At 32.9% G+C, this 24,032-nt stretch overlaps 16 non-coding genes across 16 annotated transcripts; all 16 read left to right on the forward strand.

The window, feature by feature from the left end:
* Nucleotides 1-713: 713 nt before the first annotated feature.
* TRNAT-UGU (transfer RNA threonine (anticodon UGU)) lies at nt 714-786 on the forward strand. The gene has a single exon. It is a non-coding gene; the product is annotated as a tRNA-Thr (tRNA).
* A 1,232-nt stretch (nt 787-2,018) lies between these two features.
* On the forward strand, nt 2,019-2,091 carry TRNAT-UGU (transfer RNA threonine (anticodon UGU)). Its single transcript has one exon. It is a non-coding gene; the product is annotated as a tRNA-Thr (tRNA).
* Nucleotides 2,092-3,329: 1,238 nt separating this feature from the next.
* Nucleotides 3,330-3,402, forward strand: TRNAT-UGU (transfer RNA threonine (anticodon UGU)). Its single transcript has one exon. It is a non-coding gene; the product is annotated as a tRNA-Thr (tRNA).
* Nucleotides 3,403-5,958: 2,556 nt separating this feature from the next.
* On the forward strand, nt 5,959-6,031 carry TRNAT-UGU (transfer RNA threonine (anticodon UGU)). Its single transcript has one exon. It is a non-coding gene; the product is annotated as a tRNA-Thr (tRNA).
* A 1,235-nt stretch (nt 6,032-7,266) lies between these two features.
* TRNAT-UGU (transfer RNA threonine (anticodon UGU)) lies at nt 7,267-7,339 on the forward strand. Its single transcript has one exon. It is a non-coding gene; the product is annotated as a tRNA-Thr (tRNA).
* A 1,235-nt stretch (nt 7,340-8,574) lies between these two features.
* On the forward strand, nt 8,575-8,647 carry TRNAT-UGU (transfer RNA threonine (anticodon UGU)). Its single transcript has one exon. It is a non-coding gene; the product is annotated as a tRNA-Thr (tRNA).
* Nucleotides 8,648-11,203: 2,556 nt separating this feature from the next.
* On the forward strand, nt 11,204-11,276 carry TRNAT-UGU (transfer RNA threonine (anticodon UGU)). The gene has a single exon. It is a non-coding gene; the product is annotated as a tRNA-Thr (tRNA).
* Nucleotides 11,277-12,511: 1,235 nt separating this feature from the next.
* On the forward strand, nt 12,512-12,584 carry TRNAT-UGU (transfer RNA threonine (anticodon UGU)). Its single transcript has one exon. It is a non-coding gene; the product is annotated as a tRNA-Thr (tRNA).
* Nucleotides 12,585-13,819: 1,235 nt separating this feature from the next.
* Nucleotides 13,820-13,892, forward strand: TRNAT-UGU (transfer RNA threonine (anticodon UGU)). Its single transcript has one exon. It is a non-coding gene; the product is annotated as a tRNA-Thr (tRNA).
* Nucleotides 13,893-15,127: 1,235 nt separating this feature from the next.
* On the forward strand, nt 15,128-15,200 carry TRNAT-UGU (transfer RNA threonine (anticodon UGU)). Its single transcript has one exon. It is a non-coding gene; the product is annotated as a tRNA-Thr (tRNA).
* A 1,247-nt stretch (nt 15,201-16,447) lies between these two features.
* Nucleotides 16,448-16,520, forward strand: TRNAT-UGU (transfer RNA threonine (anticodon UGU)). The gene has a single exon. It is a non-coding gene; the product is annotated as a tRNA-Thr (tRNA).
* Nucleotides 16,521-17,767: 1,247 nt separating this feature from the next.
* Nucleotides 17,768-17,840, forward strand: TRNAT-UGU (transfer RNA threonine (anticodon UGU)). The gene has a single exon. It is a non-coding gene; the product is annotated as a tRNA-Thr (tRNA).
* Nucleotides 17,841-19,075: 1,235 nt separating this feature from the next.
* TRNAT-UGU (transfer RNA threonine (anticodon UGU)) lies at nt 19,076-19,148 on the forward strand. Its single transcript has one exon. It is a non-coding gene; the product is annotated as a tRNA-Thr (tRNA).
* A 1,235-nt stretch (nt 19,149-20,383) lies between these two features.
* Nucleotides 20,384-20,456, forward strand: TRNAT-UGU (transfer RNA threonine (anticodon UGU)). The gene has a single exon. It is a non-coding gene; the product is annotated as a tRNA-Thr (tRNA).
* A 1,247-nt stretch (nt 20,457-21,703) lies between these two features.
* TRNAT-UGU (transfer RNA threonine (anticodon UGU)) lies at nt 21,704-21,776 on the forward strand. The gene has a single exon. It is a non-coding gene; the product is annotated as a tRNA-Thr (tRNA).
* A 1,235-nt stretch (nt 21,777-23,011) lies between these two features.
* TRNAT-UGU (transfer RNA threonine (anticodon UGU)) lies at nt 23,012-23,084 on the forward strand. The gene has a single exon. It is a non-coding gene; the product is annotated as a tRNA-Thr (tRNA).
* The last annotated feature ends 948 nt before the right edge of the window (nt 23,085-24,032 follow it).

Genomic DNA, 24,032 nt, shown 5'->3' on the forward strand with positions numbered 1-24,032 from the left:
AGGCTGACTTGAACATGTAAGCATATATACTCTACACGTGCAAGCACACTCAGGGTAATGACCACTAATGACTACAAATAACTCTATAAAGATGTCCGGATTTAACATTTTGAAATAATTCTACCCATTGGATCCTAAAGTTGGAAAGCCATGGAAAGTATGACCAATTTTGGATCTCTATTATGTACACACCACACTAACATAAAACAGCTCATTTTAAAATGCATTTAAATAATTTGATTCAAAGTGTCTCCAAGGTATGCCTCAATTATAGATATTGCATATATATCAGAATAGGCCATTTGAAAAGGATTCAACATCACAATAAATAAAACCAAGAGAATGAAAACAGTATACATAAGCCTACATTTTTAATTGTCATATTAGTGCTAAAGTATAATGAAAACCAAAGTTGAAGTGTTCCTTTATAAGGCAGGAGGATAAAATCTTTTGTTTTATGTTAACCTGGACTCTCTCCTACAGCTCGTTAAGAAGTAAAGTAATACATTCCTAGTCCATTATAGATGACTACAACTACTTTGCCAATTTTATGTGACTGTCTTGATGCAATCTTGAAGAACCTTAAGATGACCATAAACACAACAATTGTAATTGAAAAAAGTACATTTACCAGAAAAGATTTGAAATTTGCTGTATATCAATTTCCATCCTCAACCAGACACCAAAATGTGTATAAAATAACTTAACCAAGTGGCTCCATAGCTCAGGGGTTAGAGCACTGGTCTTGTAAACCAGGGGTCGTGAGTTCAAATCTCACTGGGGCCTAATGTGTCATTATTGTTTCTGCTGCTAAAACTTAATTTGCAGCAACCTATATTGCAATAGTCTGCTTTAGTATGCTAAATGAGAAGATGATGTATAGCCAAATTGGAAAGACACAGATCGCATTCAGTCTAACCTATTGAATGGTTTCAAGAGCATATTTGCATTTGTGTTTTCTTTTATTGGACCAATTTCCTTCAAACTGAAACTCCCAGCATGGTTATTCACCATCATTATAAAATAAATATAAGAGATTTCCAATTATTTAACTTTAAAAAGAGCATTTAAAGCTATGGAGCCACTTGGTTAAGTTATGTTATACACATTTTGGTGTCTGGTTGAGGATGGAAATTGATATACAGCAAATTTCAAATCTTTTCTGGGTAAATGTACTTTTTTCAATTACAATTGTTGTGTTATGGTCATCTTAAGGTTCTTCAAGATTGCATTGCATAGAGCAGATTTCATCTTGTGCAATTGATACCAATATTTTGAATATAGGTGCCAATAGATATAACTGAAGGCTGATTTGAACATGTAAGCATATATACTCTACACGTGCAAGCACACTCAGGGTAATGACCACTAATGACTACAAATAACTCTATAAAGATGTCCGGATTTAACATTTTGAATAATTCTACCCTATGGATCCTAAAGTTGGAAAGCCATGGAAAGTATGACCAATTTTGGATCTCTATTATGTACACACCACACTAACATAAAACAGCTCATTTTAAAATGCATTTAAATAATTTGATTCAAAGTGTCTCCCAGGTATGCCTCAATTATAGATATTGCATATATATCAGAATAGGCCATTGAAAAGGATTCAACATCACAATAAATAAAACCAAGAGAATGAAAACAGTATACATAAGCCTACATTTTTAATTGTCATATTAGTGCTAAAGGTATAATGAAAAACCAAAGTTGAAGTGTTCCTTTATAAGGCAGGAGGATAAAATCTTTTGTTTTATGTTAACCTGGACTCTCTCCTACAGCTCGTTAAGAAGTAAAGTAATACATTCCTAGTCCATTATAGATGACTACAACTACTTTGCCAATTTTATGTGACTGTCTTGATGCAATCTTGAAGAACCTTAAGATGACCATAAACACAACAATTGTAATTGAAAAAAAGTACATTTACCAGAAAAGATTTGAAATTTGCTGTATATCAATTTCCATCCTCAACCAGACACCAAAATGTGTATAAAATAACTTAACCAAGTGGCTCCATAGCTCAGGGGTTAGAGCACTGGTCTTGTAAACCAGGGGTCGTGAGTTCAAATCTCACTGGGGCCTAATGTGTCTTTATTGTTCTTCTGCTGCTAAAACTTAATTTGCAGCAACCTATATTGCAATAGTCTGCTTTAGTATGCTAAATGAGAAGATGATGTATAGCCAAATTGGAAAGACACAGATCGCATTCAGTCTAACCTATTGAATGGTTTCAAGAGCATATTTGAAAACATTTGTGTTTTCTTTTATTGGACCAATTTCCTTCAAACTGAAACTCCCAGCATGGTTATTCACCATCATTATAAAATAAATATAAGAGATTTCCAATTATTTAACTTTAAAAAGAGCATTTAAAGCTATGGAGCCACTTGGTTAAGTTATGTTATACACATTTTTGGTGTCTGGTTGAGGATGGAAATTGATATACAGCAAATTTCAAATCTTTTCTGGTAAATGTACTTTTTTCAATTACAATTGTTGTGTTTATGGTCATCTTAAGGTTCTTCAAGATTGCATTGCATAGAGCAGATTTCATCTTGTGCAATTGATACCAATATTTTGAATATAGGTGCCAATAGATATAACTGAAGGCTGATTTGAACATGTAAGCATATATACTCTACACGTGCAAGCACACTCAGGGTAATGACCACTAATGACTACAAATAACTCTATAAAGATGTCCGGATTTAACATTTTGAAATAATTCTACCCTATGGATCCTAAAGTTGGAAAGCCATGGAAAGTATGACCAATTTTGGATCTCTATTATGTACACACCACACTAACATAAAACAGCTCATTTTAAAATGCATTTAAATAATTTGATTCAAAGTGTCTCCCAGGTATGCCTCAATTATAGATATTGCATATATATCAGAATAGGCCATTTGAAAAGGATTCAACATCACAATAAATAAAACCAAGAGAATGAAAACAGTATACATAAGCCTACATTTTTAATTGTCATATTAGTGCTAAAGTATAATGAAAACCAAAGTTGAAGTGTTCCTTTATAAGGCAGGAGGATAAAATCTTTTGTTTTATGTTAACCTGGACTCTCTCCTACAGCTCGTTAAGAAGTAAAGTAATACATTCCTAGTCCATTATAGATGACTACAACTACTTTGCCAATTTTATGTGACTGTCTTGATGCAATCTTGAAGAACCTTAAGATGACCATAAACACAACAATTGTAATTGAAAAAAGTACATTTACCAGAAAAGATTTGAAATTTGCTGTATATCAATTTCCATCCTCAACCAGACACCAAAATGTGTATAAAATAACTTAACCAAGTGGCTCCATAGCTCAGGGGTTAGAGCACTGGTCTTGTAAACCAGGGGTCGTGAGTTCAAATCTCACTGGGGCCTAATGTGTCTTTATTGTTTCTGCTGCTAAAACTTAATTTGCAGCAACCTATATTGCAATAGTCTGCTTTAGTATGCTAAATGAGAAGATGATGTATAGCCAAATTGGAAAGACACAGATCGCATTCAGTCTAACCTATTGAATGGTTTCAAGAGCATATTTGAAAACATTTGTGTTTTCTTTTATTGGACCAATTTCCTTCAAACTGAAACTCCCAGCATGGTTATTCACCATCATTATAAAATAAATATAAGAGATTTCCAATTATTTAACTTTAAAAAGAGCATTTAAAGCTATGGAGCCACTTGGTTAAGTTATGTTATACACATTTTGGTGTCTGGTTGAGGATGGAAATTGATATACAGCAAATTTCAAATCTTTTCTGGTAAATGTACTTTTTTCAATTACAATTGTTGTGTTTATGGTCATCTTAAGGTTCTTCAAGATTGCATTGCATAGAGCAGATTTCATCTTGTGCAATTGATACCAATATTTTGAATATAGGTGCCAATAGATATAACTGAAGGCTGATTTGAACATGTAAGCATATATACTCTACACGTGCAAGCACACTCAGGGTAATGACCACTAATGACTACAAATAACTCTATAAAGATGTCCGGATTTAACATTTTGAAATAATTCTACCCTATGGATCCTAAAGTTGGAAAGCCATGGAAAGTATGACCAATTTTGGATCTCTATTATGTACACACCACACTAACATAAAACAGCTCATTTTAAAATGCATTTAAATAATTTGATTCAAAGTGTCTCCCAGGTATGCCTCAATTATAGATATTGCATATATATCAGATTAGGCCATTTGAAAAGGATTCAACATCACAATAAATAGAACCAAGAGAATGAAAACAGTATACATAAGCCTACATTTTTAATTGTCATATTAGTGCTAAAGTATAATGAAAACCAAAGTTGAAGTGTTCCTTTATAAGGCAGGAGGATTAAATATTTTGTTTTATGCTTACCTGGCCTCTCTCCTACAGCTCGTTAAGAAGTAAAGTAATACATTCCTAGTCCATTATAGATGACTACAACTACTTTGCCAATTTTATGTGACTGTCTTGATGCAATCTTGAAGAACCTTAAGATGACCATAAACACAACAATTGTAATTGAAAAAAGTACATTTACCAGAAAAGATTTGAAATTTGCTGTATATCAATTTCCATCCTCAATCAGACACCAAAATGTGTATAAAATAACTTAACCAAGTGCCTCCATAGCCTAGGGGTTAGAGCACTGGTCTTGTAAACCAGAGGTTGTGAGTTTAAATCTCACTGGGGCCTAATGCGTCATTATTGTTACTCCTGCTAAAACTTAATTTGCAGCAACCTATATTGCAATAGTCTGCTTTAGTATGCTAAATAAGAAGATGATGAATACACACACATGTATAGCCAAATTGGAAAGACACATATCGCATTCAGTCTAACCTATTGACTGGTTTCAAGAGCATATTTGAAAACATTTGTGTTTTCTTTTATTGGACCAATTTCCTTCAAACTGAAACTCCCAGCATGGTTATTCACCATCATTATAAAATAAATATAAGAGATTTCCAATTATTTAACTTTAAAAAGAGCATTTAAAGCTATGGAGCCACTTGGTTAAGTTATGTTATACACATTTTGGTGTCTGGTTGAGGATGGAAATTGATATACAGCAAATTTCAAATCTTTTCTGGTAAATGTACTTTTTTCAATTACAATTGTTGTGTTTATGGTCATCTTAAGGTTCTTCAAGATTGCATTGCATAGAGCAGATTTCATCTTGTGCAATTGATACCAATATTTTGAATATAGGTGCCAATAGATATAACTGAAGGCTGATTTGAACATGTAAGCATATATACTCTACACGTGCAAGCACACTCAGGGTAATGACCACTAATGACTACAAATAACTCTATAAAGATGTCCGGTTTAACATTTAGAAATAATTCTACCCTATGGATCCTAAAGTTGGAAAGCCATGGAAAGTATGACCAATTTTGGATCTCTATTATGTACACACCACACTAACATAAAACAGCTCATTTTAAAATGCATTTAAATAATTTGATTCAAAGTGTCTCCCAGGTATGCCTCAATTATAGATATTGCATATATATCAGAATAGGCCATTTGAAAAGGATTCAACATCACAATAAATAAAACCAAGAGAATGAAAACAGTATACATAAGCCTACATTTTTAATTGTCATATTAGTGCTAAAGTATAATGAAAACCAAAGTTGAAGTGTTCCTTTATAAGGCAGGAGGATAAAATCTTTTGTTTTATGTTAACCTGGACTCTCTCCTACAGCTCGTTAAGAAGTAAAGTAATACATTCCTAGTCCATTATAGATGACTACAACTACTTTGCCAATTTTATGTGACTGTCTTGATGCAATCTTGAAGAACCTTAAGATGACCATAAACACAACAATTGTAATTGAAAAAAGTACATTTACCAGAAAAGATTTGAAATTTGCTGTATATCAATTTCCATCCTCAACCAGACACCAAAATGTGTATAAAATAACTTAACCAAGTGGCTCCATAGCTCAGGGGTTAGAGCACTGGTCTTGTAAACCAGGGGTCGTGAGTTCAAATCTCACTGGGGCCTAATGTGTCTTTATTGTTTCTGCTGCTAAAACTTAATTTGCAGCAACCTATATTGCAATAGTCTGCTTTAGTATGCTAAATGAGAAGATGATGTATAGCCAAATTGGAAAGACACATATCGCATTCAGTCTAACCTATTGACTGGTTTCAAGAGCATATTTGAAAACATTTGTGTTTTCTTTTATTGGACCAATTTCCTTCAAACTGAAACTCCCAGCATGGTTATTCACCATCATTATAAAATAAATATAAGAGATTTCCAATTATTTAACTTTAAAAAGAGCATTTAAAGCTATGGAGCCACTTGGTTAAGTTATGTTATACACATTTTGGTGTCTGGTTGAGGATGGAAATTGATATACAGCAAATTTCAAATCTTTTCTGGTAAATGTACTTTTTTTCAATTACAATTGTTGTGTTTATGGTCATCTTAAGGTTCTTCAAGATTGCATTGCATAGAGCAGATTTCATCTTGTGCAATTGATACCAATATTTTGAATATAGGTGCCAATAGATATAACTGAAGGCTGATTTGAACATGTAAGCATATATACTCTACACGTGCAAGCACACTCAGGGTAATGACCACTAATGACTACAAATAACTCTATAAAGATGTCCGGTTTAACATTTAGAAATAATTCTACCCTATGGATCCTAAAGTTGGAAAGCCATGGAAAGTATGACCAATTTTGGATCTCTATTATGTACACACCACACTAACATAAAACAGCTCATTTTAAAATGCATTTAAATAATTTGATTCAAAGTGTCTCCCAGGTATGCCTCAATTATAGATATTGCATATATATCAGAATAGGCCATTTGAAAAGGATTCAACATCACAATAAATAAAACCAAGAGAATGAAAACAGTATACATAAGCCTACATTTTTAATTGTCATATTAGTGCTAAAGTATAATGAAAACCAAAGTTGAAGTGTTCCTTTATAAGGCAGGAGGATAAAATCTTTTGTTTTATGTTAACCTGGACTCTCTCCTACAGCTCGTTAAGAAGTAAAGTAATACATTCCTAGTCCATTATAGATGACTACAACTACTTTGCCAATTTTATGTGACTGTCTTGATGCAATCTTGAAGAACCTTAAGATGACCATAAACACAACAATTGTAATTGAAAAAAGTACATTTACCAGAAAAGATTTGAAATTTGCTGTATATCAATTTCCATCCTCAACCAGACACCAAAATGTGTATAAAATAACTTAACCAAGTGGCTCCATAGCTCAGGGGTTAGAGCACTGGTCTTGTAAACCAGGGGTCGTGAGTTCAAATCTCACTGGGGCCTAATGTGTCTTTATTGTTTCTGCTGCTAAAACTTAATTTGCAGCAACCTATATTGCAATAGTCTGCTTTAGTATGCTAAATGAGAAGATGATGTATAGCCAAATTGGAAAGACACAGATCGCATTCAGTCTAACCTATTGAATGGTTTCAAGAGCATATTTGAAAACATTTGTGTTTTCTTTTATTGGACCAATTTCCTTCAAACTGAAACTCCCAGCATGGTTATTCACCATCATTATAAAATAAATATAAGAGATTTCCAATTATTTAACTTTAAAAAGAGCATTTAAAGCTATGGAGCCACTTGGTTAAGTTATGTTATACACATTTTGGTGTCTGGTTGAGGATGGAAATTGATATACAGCAAATTTCAAATCTTTTCTGGTAAATGTACTTTTTTCAATTACAATTGTTGTGTTTATGGTCATCTTAAGGTTCTTCAAGATTGCATTGCATAGAGCAGATTTCATCTTGTGCAATTGATACCAATATTTTGAATATAGGTGCCAATAGATATAACTGAAGGCTGATTTGAACATGTAAGCATATATACTCTACACGTGCAAGCACACTCAGGGTAATGACCACTAATGACTACAAATAACTCTATAAAGATGTCCGGATTTAACATTTTGAAATAATTCTACCCTATGGATCCTAAAGTTGGAAAGCCATGGAAAGTATGACCAATTTTGGATCTCTATTATGTACACACCACACTAACATAAAACAGCTCATTTTAAAATGCATTTAAATAATTTGATTCAAAGTGTCTCCCAGGTATGCCTCAATTATAGATATTGCATATATATCAGATTAGGCCATTTGAAAAGGATTCAACATCACAATAAATAGAACCAAGAGAATGAAAACAGTATACATAAGCCTACATTTTTAATTGTCATATTAGTGCTAAAGTATAATGAAAACCAAAGTTGAAGTGTTCCTTTATAAGGCAGGAGGATTAAATATTTTGTTTTATGTTAACCTGGCCTCTCTCCTACAGCTCGTTAAGAAGTAAAGTAATACATTCCTAGTCCATTATAGATGACTACAACTACTTTGCCAATTTTATGTGACTGTCTTGATGCAATCTTGAAGAACCTTAAGATGACCATAAACACAACAATTGTAATTGAAAAAAGTACATTTACCAGAAAAGATTTGAAATTTGCTGAATATCAATTTCCATACTCAACCAGACACCAAAATCTGTATAAAATAACTTAACCAAGTGGCTCCATAGCTCAGGGGTTAGAGCACTGGTCTTGTAAAGCAGGGGTCGTGAGTTCAAATCTCACTGGGGCCTAATGCGTCATTATTGTTACTGCTGCTAAAACTTAATTTGCAGCAACCTATATTGCAATAGTCTGCTTTAGTATGCTAAATGAGAAGATGATGAATACACAAATTGGAAAGACACAGATCGCATTCAGTCTAACCTATTGAATGGTTTCAAGAGCATATTTGAAAACATTTGTGTTTTCTTTTATTGGACCAATTTCCTTCAAACTGAAACTCCCAGCATGGTTATTCACCATCATTATAAAATAAATATAAGAGATTTCCAATTATTTAACTTTAAAAAGAGCATTTAAAGCTATGGAGCCACTTGGTTAAGTTATGTTATACACATTTTGGTGTCTGGTTGAGGATGGAAATTGATATACAGCAAATTTCAAATCTTTTCTGGTAAATGTACTTTTTTCAATTACAATTGTTGTGTTTATGGTCATCTTAAGGTTCTTCAAGATTGCATTGCATAGAGCAGATTTCATCTTGTGCAATTGATACCAATATTTTGAATATAGGTGCCAATAGATATAACTGAAGGCTGATTTGAACATGTAAGCATATATACTCTACACGTGCAAGCACACTCAGGGTAATGACCACTAATGACTACAAATAACTCTATAAAGATGTCCGGATTTTACATTTTGAAATAATTCTACCCTATGGATCCTAAAGTTGGAAAGCCATGGAAAGTATGACCAATTTTGGATCTCTATTATGTACACACCACACTAACATAAAACAGCTCATTTTAAAATGCATTTAAATAATTTGATTCAAAGTGTCTCCCAGGTATGCCTCAATTATAGATATTGCATATATATCAGATTAGGCCATTTGAAAAGGATTCAACATCACAATAAATAGAACCAAGAGAATGAAAACAGTATACATAAGCCTACATTTTTAATTGTCATATTAGTGCTAAAGTATAATGAAAACCAAAGTTGAAGTGTTCCTTTATAAGGCAGGAGGATTAAATATTTTGTTTTATGCTTACCTGGCCTCTCTCCTACAGCTCGTTAAGAAGTAAAGTAATACATTCCTAGTCCATTATAGATGACTACAACTACTTTGCCAATTTTATGTGACTGTCTTGATGCAATCTTGAAGAACCTTAAGATGACCATAAACACAACAATTGTAATTGAAAAAAGTACATTTACCAGAAAAGATTTGAAATTTGCTGTATATCAATTTCCATCCTCAATCAGACACCAAAATGTGTATAAAATAACTTAACCAAGTGCCTCCATAGCCTAGGGGTTAGAGCACTGGTCTTGTAAACCAGAGGTTGTGAGTTTAAATCTCACTGGGGCCTAATGCGTCATTATTGTTACTCCTGCTAAAACTTAATTTGCAGCAACCTATATTGCAATAGTCTGCTTTAGTATGCTAAATAAGAAGATGATGAATACACACACATGTATAGCCAAATTGGAAAGACACATATCGCATTCAGTCTAACCTATTGACTGGTTTCAAGAGCATATTTGAAAACATTTGTGTTTTCTTTTATTGGACCAATTTCCTTCAAACTGAAACTCCCAGCATGGTTATTCACCATCATTATAAAATAAATATAAGAGATTTCCAATTATTTAACTTTAAAAAGAGCATTTAAAGCTATGGAGCCACTTGGTTAAGTTATGTTATACACATTTTGGTGTCTGGTTGAGGATGGAAATTGATATACAGCAAATTTCAAATCTTTTCTGGTAAATGTACTTTTTTCAATTACAATTGTTGTGTTTATGGTCATCTTAAGGTTCTTCAAGATTGCATTGCATAGAGCAGATTTCATCTTGTGCAATTGATACCAATATTTTGAATATAGGTGCCAATAGATATAACTGAAGGCTGATTTGAACATGTAAGCATATATACTCTACACGTGCAAGCACACTCAGGGTAATGACCACTAATGACTACAAATAACTCTATAAAGATGTCCGGTTTAACATTTAGAAATAATTCTACCCTATGGATCCTAAAGTTGGAAAGCCATGGAAAGTATGACCAATTTTGGATCTCTATTATGTACACACCACACTAACATAAAACAGCTCATTTTAAAATGCATTTAAATAATTTGATTCAAAGTGTCTCCCAGGTATGCCTCAATTATAGATATTGCATATATATCAGAATAGGCCATTTGAAAAGGATTCAACATCACAATAAATAAAACCAAGAGAATGAAAACAGTATACATAAGCCTACATTTTTAATTGTCATATTAGTGCTAAAGTATAATGAAAACCAAAGTTGAAGTGTTCCTTTATAAGGCAGGAGGATAAAATCTTTTGTTTTATGTTAACCTGGACTCTCTCCTACAGCTCGTTAAGAAGTAAAGTAATACATTCCTAGTCCATTATAGATGACTACAACTACTTTGCCAATTTTATGTGACTGTCTTGATGCAATCTTGAAGAACCTTAAGATGACCATAAACACAACAATTGTAATTGAAAAAAGTACATTTACCAGAAAAGATTTGAAATTTGCTGTATATCAATTTCCATCCTCAACCAGACACCAAAATGTGTATAAAATAACTTAACCAAGTGGCTCCATAGCTCAGGGGTTAGAGCACTGGTCTTGTAAACCAGGGGTCGTGAGTTCAAATCTCACTGGGGCCTAATGTGTCTTTATTGTTTCTGCTGCTAAAACTTAATTTGCAGCAACCTATATTGCAATAGTCTGCTTTAGTATGCTAAATGAGAAGATGATGTATAGCCAAATTGGAAAGACACAGATCGCATTCAGTCTAACCTATTGAATGGTTTCAAGAGCATATTTGAAAACATTTGTGTTTTCTTTTATTGGACCAATTTCCTTCAAACTGAAACTCCCAGCATGGTTATTCACCATCATTATAAAATAAATATAAGAGATTTCCAATTATTTAACTTTAAAAAGAGCATTTAAAGCTATGGAGCCACTTGGTTAAGTTATGTTATACACATTTTGGTGTCTGGTTGAGGATGGAAATTGATATACAGCAAATTTCAAATCTTTTCTGGTAAATGTACTTTTTTCAATTACAATTGTTGTGTTTATGGTCATCTTAAGGTTCTTCAAGATTGCATTGCATAGAGCAGATTTCATCTTGTGCAATTGATACCAATATTTTGAATATAGGTGCCAATAGATATAACTGAAGGCTGATTTGAACATGTAAGCATATATACTCTACACGTGCAAGCACACTCAGGGTAATGACCACTAATGACTACAAATAACTCTATAAAGATGTCCGGATTTAACATTTTGAAATAATTCTACCCTATGGATCCTAAAGTTGGAAAGCCATGGAAAGTATGACCAATTTTGGATCTCTATTATGTACACACCACACTAACATAAAACAGCTCATTTTAAAATGCATTTAAATAATTTGATTCAAAGTGTCTCCCAGGTATGCCTCAATTATAGATATTGCATATATATCAGATTAGGCCATTTGAAAAGGATTCAACATCACAATAAATAGAACCAAGAGAATGAAAACAGTATACATAAGCCTACATTTTTAATTGTCATATTAGTGCTAAAGTATAATGAAAACCAAAGTTGAAGTGTTCCTTTATAAGGCAGGAGGATTAAATATTTTGTTTTATGTTAACCTGGCCTCTCTCCTACAGCTCGTTAAGAAGTAAAGTAATACATTCCTAGTCCATTATAGATGACTACAACTACTTTGCCAATTTTATGTGACTGTCTTGATGCAATCTTGAAGAACCTTAAGATGACCATAAACACAACAATTGTAATTGAAAAAAGTACATTTACCAGAAAAGATTTGAAATTTGCTGTATATCAATTTCCATCCTCAACCAGACACCAAAATGTGTATAAAATAACTTAACCAAGTGGCTCCATAGCTCAGGGGTTAGAGCACTGGTCTTGTAAACCAGGGGTCGTGAGTTCAAATCTCACTGGGGCCTAATGTGTCTTTATTGTTTCTGCTGCTAAAACTTAATTTGCAGCAACCTATATTGCAATAGTCTGCTTTAGTATGCTAAATGAGAAGATGATGTATAGCCAAATTGGAAAGACACAGATCGCATTCAGTCTAACCTATTGAATGGTTTCAAGAGCATATTTGAAAACATTTGTGTTTTCTTTTATTGGACCAATTTCCTTCAAACTGAAACTCCCAGCATGGTTATTCACCATCATTATAAAATAAATATAAGAGATTTCCAATTATTTAACTTTAAAAAGAGCATTTAAAGCTATGGAGCCACTTGGTTAAGTTATGTTATACACATTTTGGTGTCTGGTTGAGGATGGAAATTGATATACAGCAAATTTCAAATCTTTTCTGGTAAATGTACTTTTTTCAATTACAATTGTTGTGTTTATGGTCATCTTAAGGTTCTTCAAGATTGCATTGCATAGAGCAGATTTCATCTTGTGCAATTGATACCAATATTTTGAATATAGGTGCCAATAGATATAACTGAAGGCTGATTTGAACATGTAAGCATATATACTCTACACGTGCAAGCACACTCAGGGTAATGACCACTAATGACTACAAATAACTCTATAAAGATGTCCGGATTTAACATTTTGAAATAATTCTACCCTATGGATCCTAAAGTTGGAAAGCCATGGAAAGTATGACCAATTTTGGATCTCTATTATGTACACACCACACTAACATAAAACAGCTCATTTTAAAATGCATTTAAATAATTTGATTCAAAGTGTCTCCCAGGTATGCCTCAATTATAGATATTGCATATATATCAGAATAGGCCATTTGAAAAGGATTCAACATCACAATAAATAAAACCAAGAGAATGAAAACAGTATACATAAGCCTACATTTTTAATTGTCATATTAGTGCTAAAGTATAATGAAAACCAAAGTTGAAGTGTTCCTTTATAAGGCAGGAGGATAAAATCTTTTGTTTTATGTTAACCTGGACTCTCTCCTACAGCTCGTTAAGAAGTAAAGTAATACATTCCTAGTCCATTATAGATGACTACAACTACTTTGCCAATTTTATGTGACTGTCTTGATGCAATCTTGAAGAACCTTAAGATGACCATAAACACAACAATTGTAATTGAAAAAAGTACATTTACCAGAAAAGATTTGAAATTTGCTGTATATCAATTTCCATCCTCAACCAGACACCAAAATGTGTATAAAATAACTTAACCAAGTGGCTCCATAGCTCAGGGGTTAGAGCACTGGTCTTGTAAACCAGGGGTCGTGAGTTCAAATCTCACTGGGGCCTAATGTGTCTTTATTGTTTCTGCTGCTAAAACTTAATTTGCAGCAACCTATATTGCAATAGTCTGCTTTAGTATGCTAAATGAGAAGATGATGTATAGCCAAATTGGAAAGACACAGATCGCATTCAGTCTAACCTATTGAATGGTTTCAAGAGCATATTTGAAAACATTTGTGTTTTCTTTTATTGGACCAATTTCCTTCAAACTGAAACTCCCAGCATGGTTATTCACCATCATTATAAAATAAATATAAGAGATTTCCAATTATTTAACTTTAAAAAGAGCATTTAAAGCTATGGAGCCACTTGGTTAAGTTATGTTATACACATTTTGGTGTCTGGTTGAGGATGGAAATTGATATACAGCAAATTTCAAATCTTTTCTGGTAAATGTACTTTTTTCAATTACAATTGTTGTGTTTATGGTCATCTTAAGGTTCTTCAAGATTGCATTGCATAGAGCAGATTTCATCTTGTGCAATTGATACCAATATTTTGAATATAGGTGCCAATAGATATAACTGAAGGCTGATTTGAACATGTAAGCATATATACTCTACACGTGCAAGCACACTCAGGGTAATGACCACTAATGACTACAAATAACTCTATAAAGATGTCCGGCTTTAACATTTTGAAATAATTCTACCCTATTGATCCTAAAGTTGGAAAGCCATGGAAAGTATGACCAATTTTGGATCTCTATTATGTACACACCACAATAACATAAAACAGCTCATTTTAAAATGCATTTAAATAATTTGATTCAAAGTGTCTCCCAGGTATGCCTCAATTATAGATATTGCATATATATCAGATTAGGCCATTTGAAAAGGATTCAACATCACAATAAATAGAACCAAGAGAATGAAAACAGTATACATAAGCCTACATTTTTAATTGTCATATTAGTGCTAAAGTATAATGAAAGCCAAAGTTGAAGTGTTCCTTTATAAGGCAGGAGGATTAAATATTTTGTTTTATGCTAACCTGGCCTCTCTCCTACAGCTCGTTAAGAAGTAAAGTAATACATTCCTAGTCCATTATAGATGACTACAACTACTTTGCCAATTTTATGTGACTGTCTTGATGCAATCTTGAAGAACCTTAAGATGACCATAAACACAACAATTGTAATTGAAAAAAGTACATTTACCAGAAAAGACTTGAAATTTGCTGTATATCAATTTCCATCCTCAATCAGACACCAAAATGTGTATAAAATAACTTAACCAAGTGGCTCCATAGCCTAGGGGTTAGAGCACTGGTCTTGTAAACCAGAGGTTGTGAGTTCAAATCTCACTGGGGCCTAATGCATCATTATTGTTACTCCTGCTAAAACTTAATTTGCAGCAACCTATATTGCAATAGTCTGCTTTAGTATGCTAAATGAGAAGATGATGAATACACACTTGTATAGCCAAATTGGAAAGACACATATCGCATTCAGTCTAACCTATTGACTGGTTTCAAGAGCATATTTGAAAACATTTGTGTTTTCTTTTATTGGACCAATTTCCTTCAAACTGAAACTCCCAGCATGGTTATTCACCATCATTATAAAATAAATATAAGAGATTTCCAATTATTTAACTTTAAAAAGAGCATTTAAAGCTATGGAGCCACTTGGTTAAGTTATGTTATACACATTTTGGTGTCTGGTTGAGGATGGAAATTGATATACAGCAAATTTCAAATCTTTTCTGGTAAATGTACTTTTTTCAATTACAATTGTTGTGTTTATGGTCATCTTAAGGTTCTTCAAGATTGCATTGCATAGAGCAGATTTCATCTTGTGCAATTGATACCAATATTTTGAATATAGGTGCCAATAGATATAACTGAAGGCTGATTTGAACATGTAAGCATATATACTCTACACGTGCAAGCACACTCAGGGTAATGACCACTAATGACTACAAATAACTCTATAAAGATGTCCGGATTTAACATTTTGAAATAATTCTACCCATTGGATCCTAAAGTTGGAAAGCCATGGAAAGTATGACCAATTTTGGATCTCTATTATGTACACACCACACTAACATAAAACAGCTCATTTTAAAATGCATTTAAATAATTTGATTCAAAGTGTCTCCCAGGTATGCCTCAATTATAGATATTGCATATATATCAGATTAGGCCATTTGAAAAGGATTCAACATCACAATAAATAGAACCAAGAGAATGAAAACAGTATACATAAGCCTACATTTTTAATTGTCATATTAGTGCTAAAGTATAATGAAAGCCAAAGTTGAAGTGTTCCTTTATAAGGCAGGAGGATTAAATATTTTGTTTTATGCTAACCTGGCCTCTCTCCTACAGCTCGTTAAGAAGTAAAGTAATACATTCCTAGTCCATTATAGATGACTACAACTACTTTGCCAATTTTATGTGACTGTCTTGATGCAATCTTGAAGAACCTTAAGATGACCATAAACACAACAATTGTAATTGAAAAAAGTACATTTACCAGAAAAGATTTGAAATTTGCTGTATATCAATTTCCATCCTCAATCAGACACCAAAATGTGTATAAAATAACTTAACCAAGTGGCTCCATAGCCTAGGGGTTAGAGCACTGGTCTTGTAAACCAGAGGTTGTGAGTTCAAATCTCACTGGGGCCTAATGCGTCATTATTGTTACTGCTGCTAAAACTTAATTTGCAGCAACCTATATTGCAATAGTCTGCTTTAGTATGCTAAATGAGAAGATGATGAATACACACTTGTATAGCCAAATTGGAAAGACACATATCACATTCAGTCTAACCTATTGACTGGTTTCAAGAGCATATTTGAAAACATTTGTGTTTTCTTTTATTGGACCAATTTCCTTCAAACTGAAACTCCCAGCATGGTTATTCACCATCATTATAAAATAAATATAAGAGATTTCCAATTATTTAACTTTAAAAAGAGCATTTAAAGCTATGGAGCCACTTGGTTAAGTTATGTTATACACATTTTGGTGTCTGGTTGAGGATGGAAATTGATATACAGCAAATTTCAAATCTTTTCTGGTAAATGTACTTTTTTCAATTACAATTGTTGTGTTTATGGTCATCTTAAGGTTCTTCAAGATTGCATTGCATAGAGCAGATTTCATCTTGTGCAATTGATACCAATATTTTGAATATAGGTGCCAATAGATATAACTGAAGGCTGATTTGAACATGTAAGCATATATACTCTACACGTGCAAGCACACTCAGGGTAATGACCACTAATGACTACAAATAACTCTATAAAGATGTCCGGATTTAACATTTTGAAATAATTCTACCCTATGGATCCTAAAGTTGGAAAGCCATGGAAAGTATGACCAATTTTGGATCTCTATTATGTACACACCACACTAACATAAAACAGCTCATTTTAAAATGCATTTAAATAATTTGATTCAAAGTGTCTCCCAGGTATGCCTCAATTATAGATATTGCATATATATCAGAATAGGCCATTTGAAAAGGATTCAACATCACAATAAATAAAACCAAGAGAATGAAAACAGTATACATAAGCCTACATTTTTAATTGTCATATTAGTGCTAAAGTATAATGAAAACCAAAGTTGAAGTGTTCCTTTATAAGGCAGGAGGATAAAATCTTTTGTTTTATGTTAACCTGGACTCTCTCCTACAGCTCGTTAAGAAGTAAAGTAATACATTCCTAGTCCATTATAGATGACTACAACTACTTTGCCAATTTTATGTGACTGTCTTGATGCAATCTTGAAGAACCTTAAGATGACCATAAACACAACAATTGTAATTGAAAAAAGTACATTTACCAGAAAAGATTTGAAATTTGCTGTATATCAATTTCCATCCTCAACCAGACACCAAAATGTGTATAAAATAACTTAACCAAGTGGCTCCATAGCTCAGGGGTTAGAGCACTGGTCTTGTAAACCAGGGGTCGTGAGTTCAAATCTCACTGGGGCCTAATGTGTCTTTATTGTTTCTGCTGCTAAAACTTAATTTGCAGCAACCTATATTGCAATAGTCTGCTTTAGTATGCTAAATGAGAAGATGATGTATAGCCAAATTGGAAAGACACAGATCGCATTCAGTCTAACCTATTGAATGGTTTCAAGAGCATATTTGAAAACATTTGTGTTTTCTTTTATTGGACCAATTTCCTTCAAACTGAAACTCCCAGCATGGTTATTCACCATCATTATAAAATAAATATAAGAGATTTCCAATTATTTAACTTTAAAAAGAGCATTTAAAGCTATGGAGCCACTTGGTTAAGTTATGTTATACACATTTTGGTGTCTGGTTGAGGATGGAAATTGATATACAGCAAATTTCAAATCTTTTCTGGTAAATGTACTTTTTTCAATTACAATTGTTGTGTTTATGGTCATCTTAAGGTTCTTCAAGATTGCATTGCATAGAGCAGATTTCATCTTGTGCAATTGATACCAATATTTTGAATATAGGTGCCAATAGATATAACTGAAGGCTGATTTGAACATGTAAGCATATATACTCTACACGTGCAAGCACACTCAGGGTAATGACCACTAATGACTACAAATAACTCTATAAAGATGTCCGGATTTAACATTTTGAAATAATTCTACCCTATGGATCCTAAAGTTGGAAAGCCATGGAAAGTATGACCAATTTTGGATCTCTATTATGTACACACCACACTAACATAAAACAGCTCATTTTAAAATGCATTTAAATAATTTGATTCAAAGTGTCTCCCAGGTATGCCTCAATTATAGATATTGCATATATATCAGAATAGGCCATTTGAAAAGGATTCAACATCACAATAAATAAAACCAAGAGAATGAAAACAGTATACATAAGCCTACATTTTTAATTGTCATATTAGTGCTAAAGTATAATGAAAACCAAAGTTGAAGTGTTCCTTTATAAGGCAGGAGGATAAAATCTTTTGTTTTATGTTAACCTGGACTCTCTCCTACAGCTCGTTAAGAAGTAAAGTAATACATTCCTAGTCCATTATAGATGACTACAACTACTTTGCCAATTTTATGTGACTGTCTTGATGCAATCTTGAAGAACCTTAAGATGACCATAAACACAACAATTGTAATTGAAAAAAGTACATTTACCAGAAAAGATTTGAAATTTGCTGTATATCAATTTCCATCCTCAACCAGACACCAAAATGTGTATAAAATAACTTAACCAAGTGGCTCCATAGCTCAGGGGTTAGAGCACTGGTCTTGTAAACCAGGGGTCGTGAGTTCAAATCTCACTGGGGCCTAATGTGTCTTTATTGTTTCTGCTGCTAAAACTTAATTTGCAGCAACCTATATTGCAATAGTCTGCTTTAGTATGCTAAATGAGAAGATGATGTATAGCCAAATTGGAAAGACACAGATCGCATTCAGTCTAACCTATTGAATGGTTTCAAGAGCATATTTGAAAACATTTGTGTTTTCTTTTATTGGACCAATTTCCTTCAAACTGAAACTCCCAGCATGGTTATTCACCATCATTATAAAATAAATATAAGAGATTTCCAATTATTTAACTTTAAAAAGAGCATTTAAAGCTATGGAGCCACTTGGTTAAGTTATGTTATACACATTTTGGTGTCTGGTTGAGGATGGAAATTGATATACAGCAAATTTCAAATCTTTTCTGGTAAATGTACTTTTTTCAATTACAATTGTTGTGTTTATGGTCATCTTAAGGTTCTTCAAGATTGCATTGCATAGAGCAGATTTCATCTTGTGCAATTGATACAAATATTTTGAATATAGGTGCCAATAGATATAACTGAAGGCTGATTTGAACATGTAAGCATATATACTCTACACGTGCAAGCACACTCAGGGTAATGACCACTAATGACTACAAATAACTCTATAAAGATGTCCGGCTTTAACATTTTGAAATAATTCTACCCTATTGATCCTAAAGTTGGAATGCCATGGAAAGTATGACCAATTTTGGATCTCTATTATGTACACACCACAATAACATAAAACAGCTCATTTTAAAATGCATTTAAATAATTTGATTCAAAGTGTCTCCCAGGTATGCCTCAATTATAGATATTGCATATATATCAGATTAGGCCATTTGAAAAGGATTCAACATCACAATAAATAGAACCAAGAGAATGAAAACAGTATACATAAGCCTACATTTTTAATTGTCATATTAGTGCTAAAGTATAATGAAAGCCAAAGTTGAAGTGTTCCTTTATAAGGCAGGAGGATTAAATATTTTGTTTTATGCTAACCTGGCCTCTCTCCTACAGCTCGTTAAGAAGTAAAGTAATACATTCCTAGTCCATTATAGATGACTACAACTACTTTGCCAATTTTATGTGACTGTCTTGATGCAATCTTGAAGAACCTTAAGATGACCATAAACACAACAATTGTAATTGAAAAAAGTACATTTACCAGAAAAGATTTGAAATTTGCTGTATATCAATTTCCATCCTCAATCAGACACCAAAATGTGTATAAAATAACTTAACCAAGTGGCTCCATAGCCTAGGGGTTAGAGCACTGGTCTTGTAAACCAGAGGTTGTGAGTTCAAATCTCACTGGGGCCTAATGCGTCATTATTGTTACTGCTGCTAAAACTTAATTTGCAGCAACCTATATTGCAATAGTCTGCTTTAGTATGCTAAATGAGAAGATGATGAATACACACTTGTATAGCCAAATTGGAAAGACACATATCACATTCAGTCTAACCTATTGACTGGTTTCAAGAGCATATTTGAAAACATTTGTGTTTTCTTTTATTGGACCAATTTCCTTCAAACTGAAACTCCCAGCATGGTTATTCACCATCATTATAAAATAAATATAAGAGATTTCCAATTATTTAACTTTAAAAAGAGCATTTAAAGCTATGGAGCCACTTGGTTAAGTTATGTTATACACATTTTGGTGTCTGGTTGAGGATGGAAATTGATATACAGCAAATTTCAAATCTTTTCTGGTAAATGTACTTTTTTCAATTACAATTGTTGTGTTTATGGTCATCTTAAGGTTCTTCAAGATTGCATTGCATAGAGCAGATTTCATCTTGTGCAATTGATACCAATATTTTGAATATAGGTGCCAATAGATATAACTGAAGGCTGATTTGAACATGTAAGCATATATACTCTACACGTGCAAGCACACTCAGGGTAATGACCACTAATGACTACAAATAACTCTATAAAGATGTCCGGATTTAACATTTTGAAATAATTCTACCCTATGGATCCTAAAGTTGGAAAGCCATGGAAAGTATGACCAATTTTGGATCTCTATTATGTACACACCACACTAACATAAAACAGCTCATTTTAAAATGCATTTAAATAATTTGATTCAAAGTGTCTCCCAGGTATGCCTCAATTATAGATATTGCATATATATCAGAATAGGCCATTTGAAAAGGATTCAACATCACAATAAATAAAACCAAGAGAATGAAAACAGTATACATAAGCCTACATTTTTAATTGTCATATTAGTGCTAAAGTATAATGAAAACCAAAGTTGAAGTGTTCCTTTATAAGGCAGGAGGATAAAATCTTTTGTTTTATGTTAACCTGGACTCTCTCCTACAGCTCGTTAAGAAGTAAAGTAATACATTCCTAGTCCATTATAGATGACTACAACTACTTTGCCAATTTTATGTGACTGTCTTGATGCAATCTTGAAGAACCTTAAGATGACCATAAACACAACAATTGTAATTGAAAAAAGTACATTTACCAGAAAAGATTTGAAATTTGCTGTATATCAATTTCCATCCTCAACCAGACACCAAAATGTGTATAAAATAACTTAACCAAGTGGCTCCATAGCTCAGGGGTTAGAGCACTGGTCTTGTAAACCAGGGGTCGTGAGTTCAAATCTCACTGGGGCCTAATGTGTCTTTATTGTTTCTGCTGCTAAAACTTAATTTGCAGCAACCTATATTGCAATAGTCTGCTTTAGTATGCTAAATGAGAAGATGATGTATAGCCAAATTGGAAAGACACAGATCGCATTCAGTCTAACCTATTGAATGGTTTCAAGAGCATATTTGAAAACATTTGTGTTTTCTTTTATTGGACCAATTTCCTTCAAACTGAAACTCCCAGCATGGTTATTCACCATCATTATAAAATAAATATAAGAGATTTCCAATTATTTAACTTTAAAAAGAGCATTTAAAGCTATGGAGCCACTTGGTTAAGTTATGTTATACACATTTTGGTGTCTGGTTGAGGATGGAAATTGATATACAGCAAATTTCAAATCTTTTCTGGTAAATGTACTTTTTTCAATTACAATTGTTGTGTTTATGGTCATCTTAAGGTTCTTCAAGATTGCATTGCATAGAGCAGATTTCATCTTGTGCAATTGATACCAATATTTTGAATATAGGTGCCAATAGATATAACTGAAGGCTGATTTGAACATGTAAGCATATATACTCTACACGTGCAAGCACACTCAGGGTAATGACCACTAATGACTACAAATAACTCTATAAAGATGTCCGGATTTAACATTTTGAAATAATTCTACCCTATGGATCCTAAAGTTGGAAAGCCATGGAAAGTATGACCAATTTTGGATCTCTATTATGTACACACCACACTAACATAAAACAGCTCATTTTAAAATGCATTTAAATAATTTGATTCAAAGTGTCTCCCAGGTATGCCTCAATTATAGATATTGCATATATATCAGAATAGGCCATTTGAAAAGGATTCAACATCACAATAAATAAAACCAAGAGAATGAAAACAGTATACATAAGCCTACATTTTTAATTGTCATATTAGTGCTAAAGTATAATGAAAACCAAAGTTGAAGTGTTCCTTTATAAGGCAGGAGGATAAAATCTTTTGTTTTATGTTAACCTGGACTCTCTCCTACAGCTCGTTAAGAAGTAAAGTAATACATTCCTAGTCCATTATAGATGACTACAACTACTTTGCCAATTTTATGTGACTGTCTTGATGCAATCTTGAAGAACCTTAAGATGACCATAAACACAACAATTGTAATTGAAAAAAGTACATTTACCAGAAAAGATTTGAAATTTGCTGTATATCAATTTCCATCCTCAACCAGACACCAAAATGTGTATAAAATAACTTAACCAAGTGGCTCCATAGCTCAGGGGTTAGAGCACTGGTCTTGTAAACCAGGGGTCGTGAGTTCAAATCTCACTGGGGCCTAATGTGTCTTTATTGTTTCTGCTGCTAAAACTTAATTTGCAGCAACCTATATTGCAATAGTCTGCTTTAGTATGCTAAATGAGAAGATGATGTATAGCCAAATTGGAAAGACACAGATCGCATTCAGTCTAACCTATTGAATGGTTTCAAGAGCATATTTGAAAACATTTGTGTTTTCTTTTATTGGACCAATTTCCTTCAAACTGAAACTCCCAGCATGGTTATTCACCATCATTATAAAATAAATATAAGAGATTTCCAATTATTTAACTTTAAAAAGAGCATTTAAAGCTATGGAGCCACTTGGTTAAGTTATGTTATACACATTTTGGTGTCTGGTTGAGGATGGAAATTGATATACAGCAAATTTCAAATCTTTTCTGGTAAATGTACTTTTTTCAATTACAATTGTTGTGTTTATGGTCATCTTAAGGTTCTTCAAGATTGCATTGCATAGAGCAGATTTCATCTTGTGCAATTGATACCAATATTTTGAATATAGGTGCCAATAGATATAACTGAAGGCTGATTTGAACATGTAAGCATATATACTCTACACGTGCAAGCACACTCAGGGTAATGACCACTAATGACTACAAATAACTCTATAAAGATGTCCGGCTTTAACATTTTGAAATAATTCTACCCTATTGATCCTAAAGTTGGAAAGCCATGGAAAGTATGACCAATTTTGGATCTCTATTATGTACACACCACAATAACATAAAACAGCTCATTTTAAAATGCATTTAAATAATTTGATTCAAAGTGTCTCCCAGGTATGCCTCAATTATAGATATTGCATATATATCAGATTAGGCCATTTGAAAAGGATTCAACATCACAATAAATAGAACCAAGAGAATGAAAACAGTATACATAAGCCTACATTTTTAATTGTCATATTAGTGCTAAAGTATAATGAAAGCCAAAGTTGAAGTGTTCCTT

The sequence above is a fragment of the Taudactylus pleione genome, unplaced genomic scaffold, assembly GCF_031769625.1.
Source record: "Taudactylus pleione unplaced genomic scaffold, aTauple2 ptg000117l, whole genome shotgun sequence".
Classification (NCBI taxonomy): Eukaryota; Metazoa; Chordata; class Amphibia; order Anura; family Myobatrachidae; genus Taudactylus; species Taudactylus pleione.